This window comes from Mastomys coucha, unplaced genomic scaffold (genome assembly GCF_008632895.1).
Source record: "Mastomys coucha isolate ucsf_1 unplaced genomic scaffold, UCSF_Mcou_1 pScaffold16, whole genome shotgun sequence".
In the NCBI taxonomy this organism is placed as follows: domain Eukaryota; kingdom Metazoa; phylum Chordata; class Mammalia; order Rodentia; family Muridae; genus Mastomys; species Mastomys coucha.
Window position 1 is genome coordinate 88,087,543 of NW_022196898.1, and position 5,514 is coordinate 88,093,056.

Here is a 5,514-nt window from a genome sequence, read left to right on the forward strand (position 1 = left end):
ATACACCCAGTCTAACACCACCTAGAAGAAGCTCTACTCTCAGGTGCTCTAACATGACCAGGATCACAGGTGCTCTAAGTCACCCTGAATCACAGGATCTCAGGAACTTGGTCAAATCAAAATTTCAGGATCCCAGAGGCAGCTTGACTCCTGGCGCTCTGACACACTCGGGATCTCAAGATTACAGGATCCCAGAATCATAGGATCACAGAGAGAGCTGAACTCTGATCAGAGTTCTGATACAACCAGGATCACAAGAGGGACAGGCTCGAGTCAGAGATAGCAGGCCCAGGTAGCACTAGAGATAACTGGATGGCAAGAGGCAAGTGTAAGAACATAAGAAACAGAAACCAAGGTTACTTGGCATCATCAGAACCCAGTTCTCCCACCACAACAAGTCCTATATATACCATCACACCAGAAAAACAGGATTTAGATCTAAGATCACTCCTCATTTTGATGATAGAGGACTTTAAAAAGGACATAAAGAATTCCGTTAAAAAGTACAGGAGAACACAGGTAAGCAGGTAAAAGCTGTTAAAAAGGAAACACAAAATTCCTTTAAAGAATTACAGGAAACATAACCAAACTGGTGAAGGAATTGAACAAAACAATCCAGGATCTAAAAATGGAAATAGAAACAATAAAGAAATAACAAAGGAAGACAACCCTGGAAACAGAAAACCTAGGAAAGAGATCAGGAATCATAGATTCAAAACTCCAAATAGACTGTACCAGAAAAGAAATACCTCCTGTCACATAATAATCAAAACACTAAATGCACTAAACAAATAAAGAATTTTAAAAGCAGTAAGGGAAAAAAGGTCAAATAACATATAAAGGCAGATACACAAGACTTCTCAACAGAGACTATAAAACCCTGGGCAGATGCCAAACAGACCCTAAGAGAACACAAATGCCAGCCCAGGCTACTATACCCAGCAAAACTCACAACATAGGTGGAGAAACCAAGATATTCTATGAAAAACAAAATTTACACAAGATGTTTCCAGAAATCCAGCCCTACGAAGGATAATAAATGGAAAATTCCAACACAAGAAGAGAAATTACATCCTGGAAAAAGCAAGAAAGTAGTCTTCTTTTAATAAACCCAAAAGAAGATAGCTACACAAACATAAGTCCACCTCCAACAACAAAAATAACAGGAAGTAGCAATCATTTTTCCTTAATATCTCTCAACATCAATGGACTTAATTCCCCAATAAAAAATATAGACTGACTAGATATGTAAACAGGGCCCACCATTTTGCTACATAGAGGATACACACTTCAGTGATGAAGACAGATACTACCTCACAGTAAAAGGCTTGGAAAAAATTTTCCAAGCAAATCGTCCAAAGAAAAAAGCTGGAGTAGCCATTCAAATATCAAATAAAATTGAATTTCAACCAAAAGCTATCAAAAAAGATAACGAATGACACTACATACTCATCAAATGAAAAATCTACCAAGTTGAAGTCTCAATTCTGAACATCTATGCTCCAAATGCAAAGACACCCATACTCATAAAAGAAACTTTACTAAAGCTAAAAATCACACATTGTACCTCACACAATAATAATGGAAGACTTTAAAACCTCCCTATAAACAATGGACAGATTATAGAAACAAAAACTAAACAGAGACACAATAAAACAGAAGTTACGGACCAAATGAATTTAATAGATATCTATAGAACATTTTACCCTAACAAAAAGAATGTACCTTCTTCTCAGCACCTCAGTGACAAAGAAGCTCTACTACTTTTTCCAAAATTGACAATATAATTGGTCACAAAACATTCCTCAACAGATACAGGAAGTTTGAAATAATTCCATGCATCTTATTACATGAACCATGGACTAAGGCTGGTCTTCAGTAACAACAAAAAATTGGAAAGCCCGCATACACATGGAAACTGAACAATGTTCTAGTTAATGATAACTTGGTCAAGTAAGAAATAAAGAAAGAAATTTAAGACTTTTTACAATTTAATGAAAATGAAGACACATCATACCAAAACTTCTGGGACACAATGAAAGCAGTGGTAAGAGGAAAACTTAGGAGTAAGTGCCTCCAAAAAGAAACTGGAGAGAGCATACACTAGCAGCTCAACAGCACACCTGAAAGCTCTAGGAGAAAATGAAACAAATGCTCCCAAGAGGAGTAGAAGGCAGGAAATAATATGGACGGAAATCAATCAATTAGAAACTAAAAAGAACTATATAAAGAATCAACTAAACCAGGAGCTGGTTTTTGAGAAAATCAACAAAATAGATAAATCCTTGGCCAGACTATCCAGAGGGCAGAGACAGTATCCAAATTAGTAAATTCAGAAATGAAAAGAGAGACATAATAACGGAAGCTGAGGAAGTTAAAAAAAATCATCAGATCCTACTACAAAAGACTATACTCAAGCTGGAGAAATGGCTCAGCGTTTAAGAGCACTGCTTTTCCAGAGGTTCTGATTTCAATTCCCAGCAACCACATGGTGGCTTACAACCATCTACAGATGGCTGTAATGAGATCTTTTGCCCTCTCCTGGTATATCTGAAGACAGCCACAGTGTACTTACACTGTAATTATATTATATTATTATATTACAACCACTCATTGGACTGAGGTCAGGGACCACTATGTTAGAGTTAGGGGAAGAACTGAAGGAACTGAAGGGAATGGCAAATCCATAGAAAGAACAACAGTATCAACTACCCATGACTCCTCAGAGCTCCCAGAATCTAAGCCACCAACCAGAGAGCATACATGGGCTCACCCATGGCCCCTGACACATATATAGCAGAGGAATGTCTTGTCTGGCCTCAGTGGGAGAGGATGTACCCAATCCTATAGAGACTTGACACCCTAGGGAAAATGGATGCTTGGAGGGTGAGGTGGATGTGGATGGGTATGGGTGTAGGTTGTGGGTCTTCAGTAACAACAAAAAATTGAAAAGCCCACATACATATGGAAGCTGAACAATGTTCTAGTTAATGATAACTTGGTCAAGTAAGAAGTAAAGAAAGAAATTAAAGACTTTTTAGAATTTAATGAAAATGAAGAAACATCATACCAAAACTTATGGGACACAATGAAAGCAGTGGTAAGAGGAAAACTTAGCATTAAGTGCCTCCAAAAAGAAACTGGAGAGAGCATACACTAACAGCTCAACAGCACACCTGAAAGCTCTAGAAGAAGCTCTATGTGGTTACTGGTAACAGACAGTTGTGAGCTGTGTGGTTGCTGGGAATTGAACCTGGGTCCTCTGGAAGACCAGTCAGTGCCCTTAACTGCTGGGCCATCTCTCCAGCCCCCATGATTCTTCTTAAGCATGTTCTCTATACTACACATTAACCAGCTACTCCATAATTATGCAGTCTATGCTTTATGTTGGTTCTGCTCTTGTCTTTGTTTTCAAAGCACTATTTCATCCTTGATGTCTTTCCTTGGCTCTGGCAGCTTCCTTCTTACTTACTTCCAGTGTACTTACACAATAATAAATAAATCTTTTAAAAAAAAGACTATACTCAACCAAATTGGAAAATATGGATGAAATATACAATTTTCTAGAGAGATGACAGATGCCAAAGTTAAATCAGGATCAGATAAAGCATCTAAATAGTCCCATAACCCACAAAGAAATTGAAGCCGTCATTAAAAGTCTCCTAACCAAATAAAAGCTCAGGACACATGGATTTAGGGTAAAATTCTATTAGACACTCAAAGACCTAATACCAATACCCTTCAAAATATTCCACAAAATAGAAACAGAAGGAACACTATTCAATTCATTTTATGAAGCCACAATTATGCTTATACCTAAAACACACAGACTCAACAAAGAAAGAGAACTTCAGATAAATTTTCCTTATGAACATCTATGCAAACATACTCAAAAAAATTCTCACAAAACAGATACAAGAACACATGAAAATGATCATCCATCATGAACAAGTAGGCTTAATCTCAGGGATGAAGGAATGGTTCAATATATAGAAATACATCAATGTAATCCACTACATAAACAAACTCATAGGAAAGAACCTCATGATCATTCCATTAGAAGCTGAAAAACCATTTGACAAAATTCAACATTCCTTCATGTTAAAAGTCTTGGAAAGATCAGAAATTCAAGGTCCATACCTAAGCGTAATAGTAGGCAACATCAAACTAAATGGAGAGATACTTGAATCAATCCCAATAAATTCAGGGACTAAACAATACTGCCCTCTCTCTCCCTACCTATTCAATATAGTACTTGAAGTCCTAGCTAAAATAATTAAACAACAAAAGGAAGTCATAGGAATAGAAATTGGAAATGAAGAAGTCAAAATATCACTATTTACAGATGATATGGTAGTATACTTAAGTCACTCTAAAAATTCCACCAGAGAACTCCTAAATCTGATTAACAACTTCGGAAATGTGGCTAGATATAAAAATAACTCAAACAAGTCAATGGCCTTCCTATACTCAAAGGATAGCCAGGCTGAGGAGGAAATTATGGAAACAACACCCTCCACAATACTCACAAATAGTATATAATACCTTGGTGTGACTGTAACCAAGCAAGTAAAAGATCTCTATGACAAGAACTTCAAGTTTCTAAAGGTAGAAATTGAAGAAGATCTCAGAAGATGGAAAGATTTCCCATCCTTATGGATCGGCAGGATTAATATAGTAAAAATGGCCATCTTGCAGAAAGCAATCTATATATGTAATACAATCTCCATCAAAATTCCAACTCAATTCTTCATAGAGTTAGAAAGAGCAATTTGAAAATTCATTTAGAATAACAAAGAACCCAAGATAACAGAAACTATTCTCAACAATAAAAGGACTTCTGGGGGAATCACCCTCCCTGACCTTAAGTTGTAAAAAAGGTTAAAAAAATATGGTATTGGTACAGAGACAGGGAGGAAAATAAATGGAATAGAATTTCAGACCCAGAAATGAACCCACACACCGATGGTCACTTGATATTTGACAATGGAGCTAAAACCATCCAGTGGGAAAAAAAGACAGCATTTTCAACAAATGGTACTGGCTCAACTGGAGGTCACTGTGTAGAAAAATGCAAACAGATCCATTCTTATCTCTTTGTACAAAGCTCAAGTCCAAGTGGATCAAGAACCTCCACATAAATCCAGATACACTGAAACTAACAGAGGAGAAAGTAGGGAAGATCCCACATGGGCACAAGGAAAAATTTCCTAAACACCAATGGCTTATGCTCTAAGATCAACAATAGACAAATGGAAACTCATAAAACTGCAAAGCTTCTGTAAGGCAAAGGATACTGTCAATGGGACAAAGTAGCAAACAACAGTTGGGGAAAAGGTCTTTACCAATCCTGCATCCAAAAAGAGGGCTAATATCCAATATATAGAGAGAACACGAGAAGTTAAGACTCCAGAGAATCAAACAACCCTATTTAAAAATGGGATAAAGAAGCTGGGCTGTGGTGGTGTGCACCTTTAATCCCACCACTTGGGAGGCAGAGGCAGGCAGATTTCT